Here is a 26,385-nt window from a genome sequence, read left to right as displayed (position 1 = left end):
ATGTTCACGTCTCTACGAGCTGCAAACTTCCTGTAGTCCACAAAGTCAGAGTTTTGGCTATCCTTGAGCAATCTGACACTGAGTTTGGATTACTTGAGTCAGTTTGGGGAACGGAATCCGGAAGGGACGGAGTTTCAACTCGAGGAGGAGAGGAAACCAACTGTTCTTGGCCAGTGAGGTGGTACTAAATCCACTGCCCCCCGGAAGGAACGTAGTTTGTGTAAAAGTCTCATTAGAAGATTCACTGGGGGAAATAGGTAAACCTTCTTCTAATGGTTCCTGAGTATCCACCGGAATGAAATTATGTCTAGAGACCAATCTGACTCCAGTGGTTTCGTCCTGGCTAGTGAGTCCTCTCTCACATTCTGGACTCCCGCAAGGTGAGTTACTGACAGGATCCAGTTCTTTTCTGTTGGCCAGGCGTAGATATCGACCAGGATCCGATTCAGGTTGGGTGACTTGGATCCTTCCCTGTTGACGCAGTGTACTACGTCTGTGCTGGCTGACACTACTCTGATGTTGCTCGACCTTGGAGGAGTCTCTCTTCAGGGTCAAGAACACTGCCATGGCTTCGAGAACATTGATATGGAACAGTTTCATGGCGGGTGACCAAGACCCCTGAAACATCTGAAGTTCGGAGGTGGGAATTGTAGAGGAACCGATTTGGAGAGGTTCCTCAGTTCGGACCATGGGCGTAGTCTCATTTTCAAGACAAAGGGGATCTTCGAGACCTTGTCTCTTAAAGGTACTGTAGCTCTCTTTCTCCAAACTCCAATGATGTCTTTGCATTTTTGTTATTGAAGTGAATTGGAGAAGGCCGATGATACTTTCTAAGGTTCTTCTGGACATCCGTTTGTGTTTGAGAAAATTCTTGACCTTGGAAGCTATTCCTCTTACCTTTTTGGAAGGGAGAGAGAACGTGTGCTTCGAAAGGTCCCACTGAATGTCTAACCATTCTAAGTGGCCTGATGGTTGCAGGAGAGACTTTTGGAGATTGACCCGAAATCACAGGTTGTCGAGAAATCGAAGTACTTCCTTCGTAGCTCTGTTGCCTTCTATGGCCGACCGGGCCCAAATGAGCCAACCGTCCAGATAAGCCATGATCTGTATCTCTTGGTTCCTGAGTTGTACTAACACTGTCTCTCCCAGTTTTGTGAATATCCTGGGATCAATGTTGAGGCTGAAGGGCATGTCTTGAACGCAAAGGCTTTCCTGCCTAGGCGGAAACCCAGATAAGAAGAGAAGTTTCGAGCTATAGGCACATGATAATAGTCGTCGGAAAGATCGACAGAGGTGGTAACGGCCCCAAGGGGAAGTAAGGTCTGTACCTGAGAGATAGTCATCATCCGGAACTTGTCGCAGAGAATGTGAGAGTTTAGCTTTGACAAGTCCCGGTCCACTCTCAATGTCGACAAGCCTTTCTTCGGAATTGTGAACAGGAGGCCTTGGAACTTCGGTGATCGGTCCCGTTTGATTGCTTTCTCCTTTAGTAAATCTGTGGTGTACTCTTTCAGGATGGGAGTGGATTTCTGGGAGAAGGTCACTGGTGGAGGAGGAGGACCTTGTGGCCATTTCCACCTCAAACCTTCAGAGATTATGCTATGAGCCCACGGACCGAAGGTCCAATGGTCTTGAAAGTGGTACAGTCTCTCCCCTACTGGGACCACCTCGTTGTGAGGGAGTGAACCTAGGTCCTTTCCTTCCCCGAGCCCCCTTTTTTCTAGGTCCGCCTCGATGGCGGAACTGTCTTCTACTCCTGTATCTTCCTCTCTGGTGTCCACGAAAGGAACCTGAGGGTTTGGAGCTAGGGCTGTATGCAGTCGAGGGCATCGAATCGGGGTTGGGCTGTGTACCTGGGGAATCAGTGAGGTAGCCCACCTGATGAGGGGGGGGGATCCGGATGCATAGGGGTTGAATCAGAGGAAGACTGTGATGTCGAGTGGGTAACTGACTATTGATGGCAGTGACCCCGGTTCGTTTTGTAGAGGGCAACTCTCTGCTTCTTCTTGAAGAAAGCTTGCTTTTGGTCTTCGACCTTCTTTCTGGCAGTGAGGCCCCGCCTTTCCTGCAATTTTGGGTTGCTATCGTATCATCTTGTAGAACCTTGTTCACCACCTCCTGAGGGAAGAGGGTTTTACCCCATCAGGGGGAAACTATCAGCCTGCTCGATTCCTGTCTGAGAGGCCACAGACAGAACGTATTCCCTACAACTAACCCGATCAGACCACCAAACGTGTAGGTCGAATTGGAAGGGCAGAGATTGGTTCTTCATGAATATCCGAAACAAAGTCTCAGTGGGATAAACCGAGGCTAGGGTCTCCCCGAGGTGGGGTCCGGCTCTTTAAGAGCCGGCATGGCCGAACCTTCTTGTCAGCTTGAATAGTAAGACCTGTCCAATTATCCGTAATAGGCAAGGCAACAATGATAGCAGTTGTAGATATGGCGTATTCCCCATTGTGTGGGGTGAGCTTGGAATTATCGTACCCCCCAGACCGACAACATCCTTGTCCAGACAGTTCGGCCTGCCCTTTAGGAAATAATACCGTTACCTTCGGTACCTTGCCTAACCTAACCAAGTCATGCTCTTTCAATCGAACGAATCCGTTGAATGAGTATTCTAGTCCCTGAGAGTAAATTCTAGGTCCTCCAGAGGGCGGACGTCTATGCCATCCAGAGTTATGGTACCATCCATATATGGGACATGTAAGGCAAATTTCTATGTGTTGTTTTTATCGAAGGAGGTTACTTCAATACACCTGGGGCTGTAGGGGGAGACATCCGAGTTCCTGAACGGATCCGACTCGCCACCATATCTTTGAGCTCCATCATAGCCCCCTAGAATGTGTTGTATCTGCTCTTTAACCCTACCCTAGGCTTTTAGCAGTCACGGTTTTAGGCAAGGAATATGAACATCAGGATCCTTTGAGGGTCCTAGATCGGTGACGCAGGTAATTGCAAAGCTGAAGGCTCAAAACTCATCACCACCTACCTGCCCATCCATGGGGTCGATGTCCAACCCTAGAGAGGACACTCCGAGGAGATAGGGTCCTCTAGATGGAGCATTCCTTCCAAACCTTGATACCCAAGGGCGAGGAGCCGCTCTTGCAGGCCGGAGAGATTCACCATCGTCCTGAAAGAAGTGAGGGGATTAGTGATGAAGGAGAAGACCGTTCTCCTCAATGAGTAATGCATACATAAATCCGGATCAAATTAAATCATCGCCCAAGTATACCAAATAGAAACATTAGAACCAACTTACCTCATGGGTCAGGAGTAAGGAGGACAGCTCGTAGCAGATCGTGCATGACTCCGGGAACCATACCATGTAGGCGGACCTTCTGTAATAGAAAGGAGACATAAGTCTAGATGTTCCTTGAAACTCTGGTTAGTGATCCTATTCACAGGCTGGGATCAACCAAATCAGTATAACTAAAAATAATGGCTATTTTTATGCCTATATTTAATTATAAATATGTAGTATAAACTAAAAATAACTTATATTTATGCATATATTTAATTATAAATATGTAGAAATATGGATAAATATCCATACAACATCGTGTTCAAATAGAAATAAATTTCTACTCAGTACTTGGGATCGAACGCCAGCCCCTTCTAATGAAAAGCCAGGTCGAAACCAACCATGCCATGAGAGGCTATCTACTGTTCCTTGAGACTCTGGTCAGTGAACAGATGAATCAATAGTATACTAATATCAAGTAACCACGTAACATTTAACTATAAACCTCATCGGTAAAATAATGTTAACCCCGGTTCTGAACGTCTGAGTCAGGGGTGGCCAACCTATGGCTCATGCGCCAACAGTGGCGCATTGCACGATTACAAGTGGCGCACTATACCCCATAGATAGTAAATTGAATGACTTATCTTTAAAATTGCTAATGTTCATATATTTTCATTAGGACTTTCAAGAATAACTAATGAATATTATCAACGCAAATTCAAAGTGTCATTAAAGTACAGTTTACTTTGTATTCATGTTAAATCCTTTCCTTTACAGCTAAAACAAAAGATTGGCCACCCGTGGTCTGAGTGAAGTCTCTGTTGCCACCGGAGATCCGGTGACAATGGTCCGTCATAGTGAAAACGTGAACATCAGAGGAAAGCTAATATTAACCTCAATGCTGAACATCTGTGTGATATCCGGTTAAGCCGGAGATTCGATAAAAAGGACCGTAATAATGAAATGGTGATTATTCATGAAAAGGGGTTCGTACCCTGGTTCTGATCGTCTGATTGATCTCTGTTTGTACCAGGACCGGTGACAAAGGTCCGTCATCGTGAAATCGTGACCCTCAGCGGTACGATAACATTCCTCCATACTGAATGTGTTATCTCCAGTGAAGCCAGAGATTCGATGAAAAAAGGACCGTTATAATGTAATTGTGATCAATCATGACAAAGGTTCGTGTGCAAAAGGCCTCAGCCGGAGTCTGAGTGGCGGATTTTACCGTTGCACTCCAAATATCTGACTTTCTCACCCAATGAGTATCCATTATAGCGGAGTATAACTCAAGGCGGAGCTAAGGGTGTCGGCATAAATCGATCCCAGTAATGACTCATACACTAACGTAACCTATTAATAGTGCTAGCTCTATTAACAGTAACATCATCAATAAAACGTGAATATCATTAAACGTAATATCAACTCGGAGAAGAGGAGGAGGCAGGAATAACTCGTGATCGTATAAAACGGAAAACGGGAAATCCACCTCCTCTACTCGAGCTTAATAAAGAAAACGAGAGAAGGGGTAACTCTTATCTGTAGAAACAGAATACGAGCACTCTATGCTCACGCTCTCAAGGTTACATAATAAAAAACCAAAATCACACAATAATATAAGAATAATGATAAAATTGTAATAACCAAGAACGAAGAATAACGACAACGTAACAATTAAACAAAGATATAGTCTAAATCGAGCACCTTCCTGAGGCGTGTACATAACTATAACAAAGACTAGATTGATATTCTTCATCCAAATTGGACTTGCTAACAAATAAATAGGCCTACCATAGTAAAAAACAATAATAAATAATGATAATATTGGTCATAAAACGTAAGTGATATAACCTAGATGACAGAGTACCAGAAGGGCAATATTAACTTGAAAAACTACCGAATCGAACAAAACCAAAATGGCTGCCGATACCGAGGATGGCCAATCCTCTTCCAAAATTAAAACCCACATTACTGGAACGAGAACAAGTGCCCGGTACTGAAAAAACTGTCAAAACAAACTATGGTACTTAACATTGGTAAAGGTGAAGTAGCAACGTCAGTCAACTTGAATTAACGACAATCACTTGCGAAACACGCCTAACAAAATAAAAAACGACTTAGCGGGCAAGTCCAAAACAGAAGGATGACCTGGAGTGGGTGAGTAGTAGGTGTCGGTGGAGTAGTCCAACTGTATTCTCTAGGGCCTGTCACGGCCCTCCCCTTTGATGAAGGGATTATCTAAATGGAAGACAGCCTGTGAATAGTGGTTTACACACGCCCTTGTTTAATACACGACACCAACAAGGTGATCGCGCGAGGGTTGTAACCTCTGCATTCCATGCTTTTATCTTTCTCTAGTATATTTGGAAGAATTATATTAGAAAAGTGTAAAGAAGGACCCTTTTCCACCGGCCGTCACAGATCGACCCAGAAATTGATACAAGAGTATTCAAAAAAGGGCCACCGGAGGCTCCGGGTTCTTAAAACTAAACTAGAGTAGTATCCTTATGTATATAAATATTATGAAAATAATTGACACTAAATTGATACTAATTTATGATCATTCATTGATATTATTATTGTCGTAACTGAGGATATATCATCCCATCAGAGCCGGGAATGTGTAAAGATAACAATTGTTGTTAAATAAAATTCCTCCCGTTGGCTCCCGGGAGCCAACTGAGTATGACCAGAAGGTCTTACATGCCTACTAGGGTAGGGGAGTCCCGAAAAAGGGAGGTTAGGGAGGGAAGGGTTCTATGACTCCCGCCAGCTCCGGGTACCTTTAACGGACATCGACAATAATAGATAAATAAAAACTAAAATTATAAATCATAAGGAGATTCTTCTGTGATTACTTCGACTAAGTGTATAGATAGCCTACGCATGCAGTAGGCTTAGATAGCCTACGCACGCAGTAGGCTAACTCAAAATCATAATGAATGAAAAACAATGAAGAAAATCACGTCTGAAGAATACCTAACACGCAACCCGTAATCTTCCCAGTTCACCCGGGGGCCAGTCGAAGCGGCCGGGGGAGAGAACCGTTACGACAACCCATAGTATACAAGCGTACTCGACCAAAAAAAAAAAAAAAAAACAGCTGTTCTCCACTTAATCTCTATAGAGAGTGAGTCATGAGGTATCCCGAGAGGGGGATGAGGGAGGCGTACTCCACCTAGGTGGGTAGCCAGCGGGAACCAACCAATAGCGAGGCTCGAGGCGATCACGTGGGTCTGTAACTGGCCAGGCGTGCCAACCCTCCGAGAAACAGCCCCACGAGATCACACAAACAAACACAGAATGATCATAAATATAAGACATTTAAATAACGAAACAACTAATATAAATAGGTTATGATGGCACGCAAAATAAAACTGAAATTAATGATATAAGAGAGGAACGCAGGAGAAAAAACATGAATGAGAAAACGTTAGCCTAGCCCTCCAAACTCAGGTAGCTACCGACCTGGACGGGGGACGACGACACTAAAATAAAATACTCCATCGGGTAGGATGTCGATTGGAACGGTAATAACACGTATATAATATCCTGCTAACCTGAGGTTCCTCTCAATAAAACACAAGAAAGGACCTAACTCTTAAAAATAAGAATAGTAATAACTTACAAAATAAAGAGTAATAAATCCTTAAAATAATCAAAACACCAGGACACAGTGGTGAAGGCTACCTTCAAGGTCGAACACGGCCCAGAGGGGTAGCCATACAAGCCCATAACCTAAATTAAGTGTTTCAAAATAATTGATTAAACAATTAAACTTGTATATAAAGCATTGCATAAAGTAGAATGGTAATGAGCAAGCGCGATGTAAAGGATCAAAACTAAATACAATTAGTATGGGGGACTAATTGTTAGTCATCAAGTAACAAAAGGCTCTCGGAGGTAGAGAAACCAAAATGGCTGACTGGGAGCGGCATCTCAGACTCCGAAATAAAAACAAAGAAAATGAATATCTGGGATATCGCTACTTCCAGAACCTCAAAACTCATAGTTTTTAGTACAGTACTCAACTTGGAGGTAGAAGCTTGATTATCCGACATCTTGTGCAGGAAAGCACTTAAAACCGAAAGTCACAAACAAAGGGAACGTGCATGCGAACACAACCGATACTATGAAAGTAGTGAAGATGATCGCGTGGGTGGAGGTAGTAGTAGTTGCGATCAGTAGTGGAATGTAGAATGGCACCTGGCAGTAACGGGGGTATTTGATGTGGAGATATCTAAATGGCACGAGACCTCCGACAGTGGTTATCACGCCCCAGTTATTTATACCGACACCTTATTTAGGTGAGCGAGCTGGGTTCATCCCTGGCATTCCAATGCAACTTTTTTCTCTGGTAATATATAGCAGTTATATACTAGAAATGATGCTAAAAGGAGCATTTCACGGAGCGGCACAGGTTGAGCCCAGAAATATACTATTAACTACTGAAAGAGGATATTCACTGCCAAAAAATTGAGCCTTTTCCTACAAGTGAAAACCTTGAAAACCCAAAATAAAGCTTGAATATACCCTCTACTTTCTGAAACAAAAAAATAAGGCTATACTATACCTTCAACTTGGTAAATAAAACTTGTACAGGCATTTATGTAGAATACCATGTCTGAAAATTAAGGCTAATTCAATCAACGGCAGTTCCTTTCTTGTTATACAAGGCGTATCTGTAATACTGTATAAAAATAATCTTGACAATACTAATAATTCTAATAATTTCAAAATTTCCCAGTGGGAGTAATACCACTTCTGACAGATTTCACAAGCTGAGTTCATTGAGAATCTCTTACCACAACACCTGGACACAAAAATATGGGGATCTACCTCCACCCAACTCAAAGATGCCTCAAGGGTGACCTTCAAGGCCATTCCATGTTTTCACACACTTGAGAAGCACTCAATAAGCACTGGAAGAGAAAGCCCATCGTGGATAGTGGTTGAGCTGTTCGAGCAGCTGACATACGAACAACACAGCTAACTAGAGTAAAGTTAGTGGTATGCTGCAAGCTTCAATGTACCAACCCAGCACAAGTGAGAACAGAGAGTAACAATACAATGTTACCAGACCCAGAGGACTTATTGAATTTAGGCTGTAACAAAACTATTATAGTATCGAGTCTATTACCAGATATCCCAAAATTCTGAGTCCGTTACTTCACTTTCCTGGTACCAGTACGAAGGAAAATCAAGTCTTCTGTTCATTTCTGCCTCCTTCCATGTCAACAATTACCCTAAAACATTCATAATTTCATGATTTTTATATCTTCAACAGGCATTTTTGCACAGCAATTAAAAAGAACCGTATTATCTTGGTTTGAACATTCTCTAAGTTATGAAAACTATTGTATACCTGAAATAAAACTATTTGCTCCTTGCTGAAAACATTTCAAGTACTGTAATTCTTTCCAAAAGTCAATTGGGTTTCATGCTTCTTTCACATTTATGCCTATTTAAAAAAGGATATAAATACTGTAATAAAATATTAATGAATAAACAAACATGATAGATACTGTCTTTCTGGCTTTGAATAATATATAAAGTTTTCTTAATAGTTACCTGGGAAAAAAACAATGTACCACATATATCTAAAATGAAATAAAAATCAAATTTATTGTATATAACATATTGAAAAGTACCTTCTCTTCCCAGACAGTGATACAGGATATTGAACTTTCCAAACAGACCAACACTTAGCAGGTACACCTATTAATAAACAGCGTCAGAGACTTCTCCGGTTAAGGCAACAGCTCAGCCACAAAACACAGTATCTAAAGATATAAAAGCGTTACTTTACAGCCAGAGCTGATTTATACAATATAAGAATATGGTACTCAACTTTCCAGAAGCAGAAGAGGTTGAAGATTGCGACATGATGAAACTAATAGCGAACAAGTGGGGAAAAAAACACCTGGTCATAGACGCTACAAGCGAAGGAATGGAGATGGCGCGCGGTCGTGATGTCAGCCAAGATGGCGGCCAAACATGGCGTCGTTCATGACGCCATCTGAGTACCGTAAAAGTAACGGAGGAGGAGAACCTTGTATCGGCTCCTCCCATAACTTGCCACCAACTTCCCCCTCGAAGCGTAAACGCTATGTGGGGTGCAGATAGCTATGTGGGGTTCAGATAGCTATGTGGCGTGTCAAGCATACATCCCGTTATTATACGATATCCTAAAGGGAAACGTTATGGGTACTCGCGCCAGAAGTTAAAATTCTGTGAAACCTTTAGTTTAATTCTCTGGGAATACCTACTGTAGTCATATATACCCTCAGGAAGCTACTGAAGGAACCTTCCATCAGGACGACATGGCTATCTCACCCAAAAATAGATTTTTCATCGTTTTCATTTGGAATGTTATGTCCTAAACAAGTTGCATTGTGAAACTGCAGCAAAAAATCATCGCTTAAGTATGAAATTTTAATAATGCCCTAGTTCTGTGTCCTCCATCATTCAATAGCTTAATTTGTTTCACTTGAATGCAAAACAATTTGCATATTACCTGGTGAATTGGCATGCATCACTAGAAGGTAGGTTCAAGTCCTTGCAACTGCATCCTTTAGTTATGAAGAATATTTTATATCCACGGGGTATATTCCATCAATATTTTTAGAGCTGATTCTTATGTCTGCCCAGTAAATGGTTAAAGAATCATTAGTCACAGTACAACCATGACCACTTGGGACTTTTCACCAGGTTCAAGTTGGAAGCTTGTTTCCAGTGCTACTTGGTAGGTAGTTTGTTGTGGGTGTTGCTTCCGGCCATTCTGAAATTGTAAAGGTTAATGTGACTGGTGAATTTTACACAAGAGAAAATACTAACCTCCATTGATGCTCTCCATATGGTTAATGCCATATAGAGCTTCACAGTGAATTGTTTACACTGAGTTCTGGAATCTCTTCAAACGAATCTTCAAGCATTTTTAAAGGCTTTCTTGGAGTATCGTTTCAAATTCAAGTCAAGAGTTGTTTACCTTCCTTTGCCACAGAAAGCATTATTGTAGTACTATCAGTACCTGTAAAAAATATAGGCTCATCAGTAGATTCAATCAAAAGTGTGTATTCAATGTACAGTAGTTAAAATATGAATTAAAGTTATCAGGCCTAATTTACACTATTGTAAAATAGATGTAAATTTTAAGATGAAAAATTTTCTAGTACTATATAATATCATGGGCTAACAAATGTGCAAATAACAGTATGGTATAAAATACTTTAATAAAAAAGTATTGTGTGTAGCTAGAATATAAATCTAGCAGTTACCAGACCTAAACTATTACACTATTGTAAAATATACAATAGAATATTTTATGGTACAACAATCTAATATTTATGGGTTAACATATGTAAAGAACAATCTGGGATGAAGCGATTTCAACACTGTTTCAATAAAGTTACATCTAACATTCATGGCTTTGGAAGAAACTGTCATCCAACATCAAAGTAAAGTTCATTGCCAGTATTACCTGTAAAGGAATGGAGTCATTTAGCTCAGTTTTAAAAGCCAAAAATTCTCAGCTTTTCACTATTCTGGAGACTAAAAGATGTACTGGAATTTTGTCCTGGTGATACAAAGCAAGGGCTTCTAAATCTATGTCCGCACTCCTGATGGACGTCCTCTGATGTCTATTTTATGCTGCATGATAAGCATGGAGTAGTAGTCAACTATCTGCTCTCTCTTAAGTAGAACACAGACTAAATCTCATCTTGATATGATTTATTGGAAGTGTGTGACAACGACTCAACTGTCAAGTATAGCTCCTTTCCATCTAGAACTTTGGAATAGAAAATTGTTATTCTCTGTGGAAGGACCTAACGATTTCATATTGAATACGCCATGAATTTTTCCCAATGCTTAGGACACTTTTGAGTTACCTTGTTTATCTTTAGCTGGCAAACTCCACAGATGAAATGGCAGGTACGCTAAACTCTTAATTGATACAACTAATACTGATCACAAACAAAGGCCACCATATACACGGGACCAAAGCCATCTGCTTCCGTCTCTCTAAAGGTTGCTGGCATTCATTTCTCTGAGGAGAAATACCATGCCACGAACAATGAGCACAGTTCCTGTAACCACCTCAGGTGATGCAAAGGACAATGGCGCATGACCAAGGTTTAGAAGTCACTTATGAATGGCAGAGGCAAGGTCCAGTGACTGCCCTAAAAAAGCAGGACAATGTCCTAGAGACTGACAAATACATATGATCAGTGACCAAGCCCTCTCCACCCAAGCTAGGACCAGGGAGGGCCAGGCAATGGTTACTGATGACTCACCTGGTATACCTATAGGCTCCTCTCAAAACCCCCATCCTTCCCTCACAAGGATGGCGAGGTTGCAACCACTAAAGGAACTTAGAGAGTTTGAGCGAGACGAACACCAGTCTGGAGATCACCACAACCCTATAACATACATAATGACCTGTCTGAGATAAAGATATCTGTTCTGTACAATCACAAGACCTCTGGCATTAGTGGTGACCTGTCTGTTTAGGTTTCTTTGCTTGGTTGAAATTCTTCAGCCAGATGTTTTGTTTATGAGGATCAAAGAAATTTGTTTCATTCACAGTGTCATAAAGACAGTGCTTTTGTCATTTTGTCTCAGTATGAAGATAATCAGTGATTTCATCAGTTGTCAAAACACCACTAGAGTAACGAGATAACAAGGACTGGAAAGCATTTTAAAGATGTCAGCTTCCAATTTTACACATTTTTCATCTCCTTGAACTCAGTTTTTATAATTCCTTATGTAGATATTTTTCTGTCTTCCAAATGAGCCATTTTTTTGCAGCCGTGAAACTTATTTGCTGGAAAAATCCACCTTTGCAATGCTGATTTAATTAAGCTGAAACCTATGATAGTTTGCTCAATGGTTTGGTACGCAAGAACCTTGCAGACCTTTTTCCTTGCACATTTGCACAACAAATTATCCTTCCTTCATAGATTTTTCAACCACAGGCAGTGATCTACAGTTGCAAACCGTCCCATAGATAATTGGTCACATACCTGGCATAGTTTGTGTGATCATAAACAAACAAGAGGTAACCTCTGTTATAGACGTGTCAAGTTCCAGTCTCCTGTCCTACTTACGCTGATGAATTGAAGCTTGTTAAAATGAGGAAATGCAGGCTTCCAAGAGCTCGACCACTGGCCCACAAGATGACTACTAGTTATATGCTACCAGCATTTATGCAAAGTATTGTGACACCAACAGCGCACTGAATGCATCAGGAGAAGTCTATCAAACTCCACCTAAAAGATTTAAATGCATTTTGGGGATTTTTGTTGAGCCAGGACCCAATGTTCACCTTTTCATTCTCAGAGCTTCATACACCAACTTTTGTGCCCTTACAGCTTAGTTAAAGAACATCAACAATTGATCCAGTTTTAACCCCAGTCTCAATCAGCAATTGTAAAGATAAAGATACTGATTTTATCACAAATTGCATCAATCAGACTTTTTTGCCAAATCAAAAATTGAATAGATTTTTAGAAAACTAAAAGGCCTTCACAATAATAGTTGTAGACACTCAACCCAAATGATATCTTCAAATCAGGAGAAAAATATCTCATAAGGTAAGGGTAATAATTATGAAATCAAGACTTTTTCAGGGTAATAGTAGACCTGAAAAAAGGTGAAAATAGATACAGTACATTTTCCTATAGTTTGGTACCAAAAATGTGAGTTAAACAGTGGGCAACAAACTAAATTTAGCCCCTTATTGGAAATCATGCGAGGGACTAGCTCCCATATAAATGACGAGGGTTTGTATTCCCCTAAGAACAAATTTGAGGTTTCAACTACCAAGTTACTAAACGATGTAAAATTATTAATACAAACAATTTAATTTGGGCATGCAGCCATTCAGTACTTTGATTTCTTAAGGTTACAGTGGTGTTAACTTTACTGTTACTGTATATTTCGAATATTGCTTAATGTTTAAAATTCTGTATTTTGAGTACAAAGTTATCTCAATGCAAATATTGGATATTCCTTGTGGGTAAAGTCTCCATATCTGCATTCAGTTCCACAAGCTTTGTTACTGTATAATCAAAGATTTCCTACCTTTGTAGAAGTATTTTCACCTATTGCTACATTAAAACAATTACTTGAAACAGATTGGTTGGCAACGGTTTTACAAAAACCATTTTTTAAATTTTGTTAAATTTAGAAGTTTTACCCAAATGGAATATTACCATAGCTTTAATAATTAAATAAACATTACACAATAATTATGAAAAAAAGGTTTAACGTTGTTTCAGGGTTTTTTTTTTTTTTTTTTTTTTTGTTAAACATTAGTACACTCACATATCATGCAAGTGGAATTCAGTCCTACTGTAAATAATGCTCATTACTGTTAATTTGAGTTCATATCAAAAGACTCCATTAATAACTGTCCTCACCCGCTAGACAACCGGTGGACATAATGTATGTTCCCCAAAGATATTTTTTCACACCCATAAAATATAAAATCTTGCATCTAAGTGAAAAATTGATATGCCAGTGTTAGAACCCTAGCTAAACTTCATTGCTCCATGTTAAGCTAAAATCAACAACATATCAGCTACTCATATGCCAAATGTAATGGTACAATACTACTGTATGCCATTTTCTCCTGACTTGCTTTGGTACACAGCACAATATTCATACCGATGTACTCCTGTGATCATTTATTCAAAATTTATTTACCAAAATAGATTATGGAATGCAAGTTGAAATTCTAAACTACATCCCAAAATTCATCAGATAGTGTGTTCTATTGCAATTCCGATTATTCACTCTTAAAAACACCATACAGAAAATAGTATTTTATAAACTAACCTTAGTTCTGCGCAGCAACATTGAAGCATGGTGCAACTCTATGCGTTGTCTCTTATTATTATTATTATTATTACTATCCAAGCTACAACCCTAGTTGGAAAAGCAAGATGCTATAAGCCCAGGGGCTCCAACAGGGAAAAATAGCCCAGTGAGGAAAGGAAATAAGGAAATAAATAAATGAAGAGAACAAATTAACAATAAAGCATTCTAAAAACAGTAACAACGTCAAAACAGACATGTCATATATAAACTATTAACAGCATCAAAAACAAATATGTCATAAATAAACTATAAAAAGACTCGTGTCCGCCTGGTCAACAAAAAAGCATTTGCTCCAACTTTGAACTTTTGAAGTTCTACTGATTCAACCACCCGATTAGGAAGATCATTCCACAACTTGGTAACAGCTGGAATAAAACTTCTGGAGTACTGCGTAGTATTGAGCCTCGTGATGGAGAAGGCCTGGCTATTAGAATTAACTGCCTGCCTAGTATTATGAACAGGATAGAATTGTCCAGGGAGATCTGAATGTAAAGGATGGTCAGAGTTATGAAAAATCTTATGCAACATGCATAATGAACTAATTAAACGACGGTGCCAGAGATTAATATCTAGATCAGGAATAAGAAATTTAATAGACCGTAAGTTTCTGTCCAACAAATTAAGAAGAGAATCAGCAGCTGAAGACCAAACAGGAGAACAATACTCAAAACAAGGTAGAATGAAAGAATTAAAACACTTCTTCAGAATAGATTGATCACCGAAAATCTTGAAAGACTCTCAATAAGCCTATTTTTTGTGCAATTGAAGAAGACAGAGACCTTATATGTTTCTCAAAAGTAAATTTACTGTCGAGAAACACACCTAAAATTTTGAAAGAGTCATACATATTTAAAGAAACATTATCAATACTGAGATCCGGATGTTGAGGAGCCACCGTCCTTGATCTACTTACAATCATACTTTGAGTTTTGTTAGGATTCAACTTAATACCCCATAATTTGCACCATGCACTAATTCTAGCTAAATCTCTATTAAGGGATTCACCAACCCCAGATCTACATTCAGGGGATGGAATTGATGCAAAGAGAATAGCATCATCAGCATATGCAACAAGTTTGTTTTCTAGGCCAAACCACATGTCATGTGTATATAGTATGAAAAGTAATGGGCCAAGAACACTACCCTGTGGAACACCGGATATCACGTTCCTATAATCACTATGGTGCCCATCAACAACAACTCTTTGAGATCTATTACTTAAAAAATTAATAATAATGCTAAGAAACAACCCACCCACTCCCAACTGTTTCAGTTTGAAAACAAGGGCCTCATGATTAACACGGTCAAAGGCAGCACTAAAATCAAGGCCAATCATACGAACTTCCCGACCACAATCAAGGGATTTCTGTACAGCATTGGAGATTGTAAGAAGGGCATCACATGCTCCAAGGCCTTTACGAAAACCAAATTGCAAACTAGGGAGTAGATGATTACCTTCAGCAAACCTATTAAGACGTTTTGCCAGAAGACGTTCAAAAACTTTAGATAATATGGGAGTTATGGAAATTGGGCGGTAATCAGTGGGACTTGAGCTACCACAAACACATTTACATAGAGGAGTAACATTACCAATTCTCCAACTAGTGCTAAAAGCTCCTCTTCTTGCTAACTTGCGCAAAATAACAGATAACTTTGGAGCTAAGAAATCTGCTGTCTTTATAAAAAACAAAGGAAAAATACCATTTGGGTCTACACCTCCATAAGCATCAAGGTCCATCAACAGAGCTTTAATCTCACGAGATCGAAAAGCTAAACTAGTTAGTTTAGCCTCAGGAAAACAGGAAAGAGGAAGTTCAAGTTTTTCATTACTCTGTTTACTGTCAAAAACATCAGCCAAAAGGGTTGCCTTTTCCTTTGGACAGTGAGTGACTGAGCCATCTGGTTTAAGTAAAGGAGGAACTGTTGCATCTACACCAAAGAGTGCAGATTTAAGGGTAGACCACCATTTATGTTCCCGAGTTGTACCAGAAAGTGTTTCTTTTATGGTTAAATTGTACTCCTTTTCAGTTGAGGCATAAACTCTCTGAGCAAAAGCTCGAAGCTGAGTATAGTTGTTCCAGGTCAAATCTGATCTGTTCCCCTTCCAAAGATGATAGGCCTCCTGTTTCTCCAAATAAGCACGTCTGCAATCATCATTGAACCACGGTTTGTCCTTCACTCGGTACCTTAGCACACGAGAAGGGATACGCCTATCAATTATGTTGACTAGATTCTCATTCAAAGGGACAACAGGATCTACACTATTATATAATTGTGACCAATTCAAGCACAAAAGATCATGTAAAATCCCATTCCAGTCTGCTTGGGATTTCATATAAATTTTACAAGAATATGATATATCAGGGACAGGCTGCTCAGTCTTCACTAATAATGAAATCAAGGCATGATCAGATGTCCCGACTGGAGAACCAACCTTACTAGTTATAACGCCAGGGGAGTCAGTGTATACGAGGTCCAAGCAATTACCAGACCTGTGAGTAGCTTCATTTATGATTTGCTCACAGCCTGATTCAGAGGCAAAGTCTAAAGCTCTTAAGCCATGGCGATCGGTAGGAGAGATAGAACTTAACCACTCCCTATGGTGAGCATTAAAATCACCAACAAAGACAAAAGAAGCCTTTCTATCATCATCTTGTATCTTAGCCATAATGGTAAGAAGACAATCGAAGATAGAATCATCTAAGTCTGGATTCCGGTAGATCGAACACAAATAAAAGTTGTTATGCCTGCCACAAACTTTTATTACCTGGATCTCATGACATCCACATTGATAGCAGGACTTATGAGAAGCAGGGTACTCGGTCCTAATATACACCGCCATTCCCCTGGCCCTAGGGATGGCATCACGTTTCAACATTATTGGTTTCTTAAAACCAGTTATAAGGAGCTCAGATGAGTGCCTCATATTAGAAACCAAAGTTTCTGAGCACAAAAGAATATCGTACTGTCTGGACGCAACTGTAAGGTCTTGGATATTTGCATGAAGACCACGAATATTGCAATACAGAAGACGACATTGACGAAATCTAGGACGTACTGGTCCCGGATTTCGCTCAATGTCTCCAGACAGCATAAGAATTAATAGAAATAAAAAAAGAGACAGCATACTTAAAAACTAGATTAACAAGAATTATAACAAAAACAATACGTACAGAATTAAAAACAAAGTGATTGATGATACCCATAGACTATAGTAAAAAGTCGGAAAAACTGGTCAACATGGAGGAGCCGATACACCATGCAAGGCTAAATACCCTCCAGGATAGCCACTTCAACTGAAGGGAGGACAGTAAGGATGGTTTTGAGAAGAAAAATAATCAGAAAAAGGAAAAGACAACCTCTTGATAAACCACCAGGCATCCATGGCCCTTCTATTAAGCCTGCCCAACACACCATTTCAAAAAAAAAAGGAAGAAAAAAAAAATAAGATAGAACAGTGTGCCTGAGTGTACCCTCAAGCAAGAGAACTCCAACCCAAGACAGTGGAAGACCATGGTACAGAGGCTATGGCACTACCCAAGACTAGAGAACAGTGGTTTAATTTTGGAGTGTCCTTCTCCTAGAAGAGCTGCTTACCACAGCTAAAGAGTCTCTTCTACCCTTACCAAGAGGAAAGTACACTGAACAAATTGCAGTACAGTAATTAACCCCTTGGGTGAAGATGTGTTAAGTATCTCATTGTTGTCAGATGTATGAGGAAAGACGAGAATATGTAAAGAATAGGCCAAACTATTCTGTGTAAGTGTAGGCAAAGAAAAAATAAGCCGTGACCAGAGAGAGGGATCCAATGCATTACTGTCTGGCCAGTCAAAGGATCCAATACCTCTCTAGTGGTAGTATCCCAACGGGCGGCTGGTGCCCTGGCCAACCTACTACCTTGCCCAGTTCCGACATTTGTCGGTACAGTACACACTAAACTAGCAACTTACAGTTTGTACAGTATTTACATGTAGAACATACAAACATGAAGTGAAAGGTAAAAAAAAAAAAAAAAAAACTACACGAAAGCATACGTCACAGTAAATTTAATACAAAGACTACGTATATTCTCACCATCATTTTCGTATGAAGATCTGCGCAGGAATGTCGAAGTATGGCGCAACTCGCGTCGTCTCTTTGTAACAGCGTACGTATTTGTATATACAGCTGTATTTACATTATTTACAGTAGCTGTGGAAAAATAAACAGTAAGCATTAGCAATAGCATTACAGGAAGCTGATAAAATGTACAATAACAAAAAATACAAAAGTACGGTACAGTATGGAGTTGTTCCATACCCCACCTACTGTACCGTAATTTTGTAAATTACTATGATTACAGTATGTAAAGAGCAGCGCATGTATATAGAGTATCTATTACAGAAACCAGGTTAAGTATTTTTACCAGTACAGTACTGTACATGTACTTACTGAAAATATTCAGCTTGGGGTCCATGATCTTGAAGCAGAGGCTTAACAAAAGCAAGGCAAAGTCGGATAAAATACAGTGTGGGTTCGGAGGCAGCTTCAGCGAGACATAATACATGGGAGGTAGCCAAGAGAAGAGTTAGGCAGAGTAGGACGCATGAGTTGCAATGTTCTGGGCGGAGAGAATGGAGTGGCGCGAAGCATACCCAGTGTAAGAGCGGGGCCCTTTTGAAATCACCGTGAAGCTGTAGCGAGTTCTTATGTGCTTAAAACCAAAACCGCGAAGCAAGAACCCACAATTAACGAGGGCCGACTGTAGTGCATTAATTTTGCTGGCCCATGACCTTTTACTTCTTAAAGTACAGTTACCATATGGGAAACTGGTGTGGGCATAGGATTTTATTTAACCCTGGATAGGTATCGTTATTTGACCACCTTAATTAGGTATCGATGGGTCGACCTCGACCCAAGGTCCCAAAAAAATTCATAAAAAATTCATTCATTTACATAGCAATTCACAACCTTTTACAATTAAAAAAACTTCAAAAAATATTCTATTCTTCAAAATAAGTAAATGAAAGCCAAATTCAAAATAAATATTTACTGTATTACAAATAAATTAAAAAAATAAGTATACAAAAAAATGACTTAACAAAAAAAAATCACTTAAAATCTAAATATGGAAATAAGCTACAACTACTCTAAGCACTTATTTTAAGGTAATTGAGCACTATTTGCCAAGATCCAAGGGGTCGAGGAACCACAAGGGAACGTTTCCTGAAATGAGAAAAAAGTGTGTTTTTTTTGGGCTAAAAAATCTATCCTCTTTTCAAAATTTTTTTGGGGTAGGTAAATGACAGTGGCTGAAATTTTTACACGATATTGTATTATTATCGTACAACAAAAATATGAAAAAAAAAATCTGCACTATGATAATATTCAATATTCTAAACATTGGCATTTTTTTTTTTTTTTTACTTTTTTTTTTTTTTTTTTTTGCCGAGTTATATCATGAAATTTTACCGGACAAATCCTTATATCCATTGCTGGGCATGGTATTTATGCATGAAAATATCAAAAATTTTATAAAAGAGGAATACAGAGCTATGCCAGCTTGTGTCAGATATGCTCACAAAATGGCTGCCAACCACACCACCTTGGAAGGTCAAATCTGCTACCTGAAATGGAGAGAGATATGTCAATATCAGCGAGTCATTTACTTATATAATTGTTTGAGGATTTGCAGAAAAAATATTATGGTAGCTAGAATGAAGTTTATAGATTATTTTGCAATTAAAAATAAAATAATGATCATAAAGTTATCATAAAGGTACAAACTTACAAAAACAAATTATATAAGCTATTCTATAAAAAACATAAGGTGTCGAAGACATTCACAAACACTTTACAACAATCCTTTTTTATACACGTTTAAATATTACTGCACATTCGATAATTATATAAAAATTTCATATTACGCAACTTACCTTAATTAGGTATTGATGGGTCAACCTCGACTTGAGGGTATCTCAGAAATAGCACAAGGAAAAAAGCTGGGATGAAATACGTCCTCGCCCGACTGCTGCGCACACTGAAATGATGTCTCGCAGGTCAATATCGCTCACAACCAATACGGATGAAAAATTATGGCAAAAAAAAAAAAAAAAAAAAAAGTTTTCTTTTTTGACCTTGGGTTGTATACGACTCACCACACCTATCCAGGGTATTAAGGGTCCATGCTGTAGGCCTTTGTATTTCAAATCCTCCTATCTCATATACAACTTTTCAACTGTGATGTCTTCATCCTCTGGTGGATTCCTCTACCTTTTCCTCAAGTTCAAATGACTAATTTAGCCAGGTCCTCCTCGGTCAGTTCATGCCCATCAAGCTACTCCAAGAAAACATTCTTGGCATCATCTTGGAACTCTTTAACTGCCACCTACTTTGCCAAGCTCATGTTTTCCTTTTAACTTGTGTTGAAAAGCTTTATCAGGACTTAAAATGGTAAAGTCCTTTACACACCTTGGCGACAGTTTGTTTCCATCAAGCATTCACTGTGATTTGAAGTCTCTGAACAATTTCAAAACAGTAGTCTGCAATCATGAAACCCTTCCAAAACTGGATAACATCATGGGGGCTTTAATTCGCACCATCACATCTGGCTGTAACGGGCCTTGAAGTATTAAATGACTCCTTTGCTCATTACATGGCAAGTGTTTAGTGGCGTCAGGAGGACACAACACTTGCATATCAAGATTCTGTACCTTGATGGAGGAAGGGTGTCTTGGAGCATTATCAAGGGTCAGCAGTATTCAACCTCAAGCAAAAAACCTTAATTAGAAAATTTAAGAGCTCTCATCTTCCACCCCTTATTGTGCATTCAATTAACAGGTACTGTATTCTGTTCAGGCATTTTTGCAACAAAATTAATATAACACTGGGTACATAAAAAAGGCATAATTATAAGAATGTGGTTAAAAGCAACTTAATTATATATTTCATATAATGCAGTTATAGTACATATTTTTTCAACATGACAAAAAAATGGTAGTCGGCTAAGTTTCATTTTGCACAAAATGGTGGAGCAGGGACTGCTTTCTCCTATATGATGCGCAAGGCTACGGCTCTCTTGCAATGCTGATCCTAAAAAAAAAACTGCCGTAACAACTCTTAATCTTTGGTTTTTCCATGTACATCACGGTAATCTCGTGCATCCTAAAATGTAGTCCTACGGTTGCACAAGAAATCACTGCACTTATCAAGAATGTATCTTCCCAAACAATGACCTTCCTCAGCAGTTCAGCATTAGCTTGAGAGGATGAAGCAGTTCTTAGAGACCATGGTGTCAAAAGAAGGGCACTTATTGCTTGACAAACACTTGTGGGAGAAACTTTCATGATTAAGGATGATAGGAGTGTTTTGGCCAGAGAAGTGGTGTTGTGCAGGTAAGGAAATTGCACGAAGGCCGGGTGCAAAGAAGCAAGGGTGGTTTTAAGATGTTTGGCTGCATGCAGCAGTCTTAGCTGCAAGATATCCAAACTTCATTTGAAATATTAGGAGGATCTCTATACCATATCCGTGATGTCAGAGCCTGTGATAACTGAAGGCTGACTCATTCAAAATGCTGTTCCCTTTCTGAAAGAAAAATTTTGTAAAAAATATGTTCTGAACTAAGTGGTTTATCCATAATAGTTGGCAAATAGACTAGTCCAACTGGTGGGGGTGGGGTTCTCGCCTGCTGCTCCCACTGGACATAGAGAATCATTAATCACCTAACCACCATTCCACAGCATGCTGAAAATATGTCCCTATTAAGAGACTATGGTTTGTACTTTGCATCGGAACAAATACTCATCATATCTGAAGACAAAATTAAGTGTGATTGGCAGGTGGGTGGGGCTTTTCATCCTTGTTCACCACTGTGGTGCAGGATATATAACAACTCTGGCTGCCTTACTGTATCTTTTATTGGTCTGATTCAGCCTGTAATGCATGACAACATAAATCGGAATCCCAAACATGATTTTCCACACAACTTAACAAGTTTGTATTTAATAACCATACATTTAATAACATCACATATAACAATACATTAACAATAATACATATAGTGCAATGAGTAACAATAATGCACAATGAAAAGCACACAACAAATGTATACCCATTTAACCTACAATGTGACTACCCATTCTTAGCCATGGTAATGAATTTAATATGCCATCCCTCTATACACTGCCACCAACACTTTTCAGTCATAACACCGTCCTGCTCCCCCACACCACATAACATGAAGTTACTTGAAGTATTCTCAGTATTCGACTACTATAATAGCATTCGACTATTATAATTGCTCTTGCCCGTATTCTCATTGTGCCCACAAATACAATTAAAATAAATACTAATGTAATGTTTACTAAATAAAATTTCATAACTCCAAACAAGCTAATTACACTATACACTACAAAATAACACTGCATCTTAAGACATGAACGATATAAGTATCACGAATGGCCACTACACTACAATCACAATATTGACAACTGAGGCGGTGATAAGTACAACTAAGAAAATCCCAAGGATGGGAGATTCTTGTGACTTTCCCTTATCCTTGGAGCAATCAGACAGTCGCTGCAATCACTGCTTTTACCCAGAGCAATAACATTGCTCAGTAATTCCCCATTGCCCAACAGTTACCATCTTACCAAATACATACTCCCAGTATTTATCCACTAACACGTGTGCGTGAATTTCATTAATTGGAACATTACGACCAACACAAATACAAACTATTATGATGATAGATAAATGCCACTAACGTTTACTGTTCTTCAACAAAGTATCACTACTAATCTATGCATTGATCTGGTCATTAGTTTATCAAGTTCTCCTACATACCCATTTCTAGACTTGTTTATCTTATATCTAAGTAGCACCTCTCTTGTTTTTCAATCTCTTCCCTGTATCCCTTCTACCACTTGTGCTAATTTCCATTCTCATCAATACATTTTGGTCATAGACATTTCTTACATTCACATGCCATTTCTCCTACAATAAGAGTTGGAAAAAAGTTTTTCATCCATTTATTCCAATACAAATCAACTACTTTCATATTAAATGCATATGACTTGTTAAAATTAACACTCATTCCAAAACTCACAAGGAGATTGAATGGTAGATCAGACCAATAACAAATCATTAGGTCTTAACACTGTCCCTTCGTTAAAGTTTTCCTACCCTTTTAACCCTAATAGGCCGTCTATTCAACATATTGGCGACTTCATACATTACAGACTGTAGTTCCCCAAAAGATATGACTAATTCACCTATGATTCTGATAAGTGACCTCTTCATCAGTCTAACGACTCACTACAAGCTTTTTCCCACGAGGCATCAGCAGATTTATTAAATACCCAGGTTAAACCTTAACACTTCACTTTTACTCCACTGAGTAACAATTTCTCTCAACTCCTTGTTAGCAGACACCCACATTTGGTTTAGCCCTGAAATGCCAATCGGTAGTGTCATCGTAACTTACATGATTAATTTGAACATAGTACTTCTTTTCACCTTCCTTTTCATCCAATCTACCCCTAATGCAAGAGTCCAAAATCACTGGACAATAATTATCCTCCTCTACAGTTTTTATGACTTGTGGAAATATAAGTACAGTATTCTGATCCTATTAACAGCTCTATACATCCCTCCTGCATTTGAATGTGTTCCTCCTGCACTCAAAGTCTTCTTGATATTTCTCTCAAATCCATATGATGATGAGCAGCAGTTATTTCAGACATGCCACAAACTACTTAAATGCTTTCCATTCCTGCTTGATCCCTTACTGATACTTCACAAATAACTATCCAACTCCTCTGTGTGATCACCAACCTTGGCCATAGATAATTGTATAGGAGTACTTTTGAGACCCAGTTTCTTTGCCATTCTAAATGTAATTAATGTTCCTTCCTGCATCATACAAATTGGGGATAGATTTCCCTTCACTGTTAAATCCAGTCATCAGAATTGCACCTTTCTTACTTGAAGTTACTTGTGACATCAATTACTAAATAATGTGGATGGTTAAATAGAGGGTGTAAAATTGAATGATTATGTTTACAACACCTCTCCATTCATCTTTAACCAACATGGAAATCTTCTCACAATCCCTGGAGAAATGTCCCATTCGGAGACAGGCATAACAAACTACAGTTTGTCTTAAAAAGTCTGTCCGATTTTCAGCTGACCATTGCTTAAATGTCATACAATCTTTCAATCCATGATTCACTTCATGGAAAGGACAATATTTTCTTTTCTGATCACTGTTATACCTTGTTCTATTAATTCTACCTGTGTTTTTCCTTCACTTATGTAATATAAACTGGTTAAACATTGAGACAATTGATTTAGAAGTTTCTCTTGTCCTATAGTCAACAATTTTATAGCTTCTGCTAATTCATTTTCCTTTGTAAATTCCCTTTCCACAGTATGTAGTTACCTTAGTCACACCACTTCTTGAATCATCTTGCAAATACTTCAGAGCCTTGCGTCAATCTGTCAGTATTGTTACCAAATTCTTAAATGTCTGAATTTAGTTCTTGTACTTTAATGGCCCATTCTCTTTTGAACATCAACCGCACCCATCTTTCTACCCGAGTTAGTACAGTGGTATTCTCCAGTTCTGTATTTAAGTTTAGATAATTTACATCTTACTACACCTTTTCTACTTGATTAGATTAATTAACTTTCATCACTATCATTGTTTTATATGCTCTTATATCTCCAATATCACATCGATCAGATTTCCTTCATTACCATATGCTTCATTTAGTCTATCCCACATTTATTTATAATCATCTATATCCTCCACAGGCCTCCTCGGTTCCCCTTCTAATGATATTCTAAGTACGTACGGGTCTTTCCCATGCTGTGACAACTAGTCTATCATGATCTCTTACAAAAGTGGGAAATGCTCTCGCTGACCCATTAAATTTGGGAGGTCAAGTTTTTTCAAGGCAAGCACAGTATTTTTCACCTTTGTTTTTCCCTTTATAATGTCAAGTAATAAGTATTTTGTAGTTTCCAATTCATTGATATATTCCTCATATTCCTGATGATTCACCATCCTTTAATTGTTCTATAATTTGTTCATTGATAACATCAAGTTCAAAACATTCACTAACCTCAGTGTACAATCCTTGAAATATTTCTGTGGAGTCGTCTCCTCTGTGTATCCTTGAATAATCCAACCTACCTATTGAGCCTCCTCTTGGCTGGGGTGCATTCCTTCTTCAGATCCTCCATTGCTGCTCTGCAATATTGCTGAATTGTAGTGCAGGATATATAACTCTGGCAGCCTTGCTGTATCTTTTATTGGTCTGATTCAGCCTGTAATGCATGACAACATAAATAGGAATACCAAACATGATTTTCCACCACAACCTAATCCCAATTTTGCATTTAACAACCATACATTTAATAACATCACATATGATAATACAGAATTCATTAACAATAATACATAGTAATAGTACGATGAATAACAATAATGCACAATGAACAGTACACAACAAATCTATACCCATTCACCTTACAACGTGACCGTCCATTCTCAGCCATAGCAATGATGGTAAGAGATTAGACTTTCTCCTTGATTATCATAATTCCCAGATCATGAAGAAAGCTGAAAGTTTACCATCCTTTACCAACTGCCACACAGACTGACAGGATTACTCACTTGAGAGACTAGTTATGTCACTTGTTAGTGGCCCATACTACAAAGGTGAACATCTGAATGAACACCTGAGGAACTGTACCATGTTTAGAGCCTCGAGTCCTGAACTGGTACATCGTAACAGAGCAAAAAGTGAGGTACACTGTACTTCAAATGAACATGTACTGAAAGTACACGTAATTCAGATGCACTAAAAGTAAGAAGTCAGATCCTTAAGAACTTGGCCATCGCTCACCGTTTCCACCGTAACTTCGTTTGAACACAAACCCATTCCAGGGAGGGGTCGATGACTGGCCTCCAGCCCCCAGTAGTGGAGACTGCACTGTATTAGTCCAGAGAATCATCTCTTAAATATTTTAAGCATGTTCCTCATCTCCTGCTCCTATCTGCAAGGCTAGGATTCATGTCCCTCATCTCTTGCTTCTATCTGAAAGGCCAGAAAACAAAAGGCCAGGATTCTCTGATGCGTGTTAACAGAAGAGTTCAATCAGCTTAGGGGGGTTGGGGCTTTTAGAGGGCAGTTACCTCCCTGAAGGAGTTAACCATCCAGCAGAAGTCCTTAACCTAGGCTTGGCCTTATGTTTCTGCTAGTTTGCAAAAGGCA

The 26,385-nt window shown here is 39.0% G+C and overlaps 1 long non-coding RNA gene across 6 annotated transcripts in view; it reads right to left on the bottom strand.

Annotated features, from left to right (window-relative positions):
* The window catches only part of LOC137631495 (uncharacterized), a 150,829-nt gene extending 125,389 nt beyond the window's left edge, over positions 1–25,440 (bottom strand). For 3 of the 6 annotated variants that reach the window (XR_011041898.1, XR_011041899.1, XR_011041900.1), the window contains exons 1-4: positions 25,302–25,440; positions 18,200–18,316; positions 10,082–10,274; positions 7,818–7,868 (exon numbers count right to left, since the gene is read on the bottom strand). This is a non-coding gene — a long non-coding RNA (uncharacterized lncRNA). The remainder of the gene's footprint in view (positions 1–7,817; positions 7,869–10,081; positions 10,275–18,199; positions 18,317–25,301) is intronic. The other 3 variants (XR_011041895.1, XR_011041896.1, XR_011041897.1) reach the window with 1 other exon arrangement.
* Between the last annotated feature and the right edge of the window lie 945 nt (positions 25,441–26,385).

The sequence above is a fragment of the Palaemon carinicauda genome, chromosome 39 (assembly GCF_036898095.1).
Source record: "Palaemon carinicauda isolate YSFRI2023 chromosome 39, ASM3689809v2, whole genome shotgun sequence".
NCBI lineage: Eukaryota > Metazoa > Arthropoda > Malacostraca > Decapoda > Palaemonidae > Palaemon > Palaemon carinicauda.
Note: the sequence above shows the minus strand (reverse complement) of the source record. Positions and strands in the feature narration are given on the sequence as shown.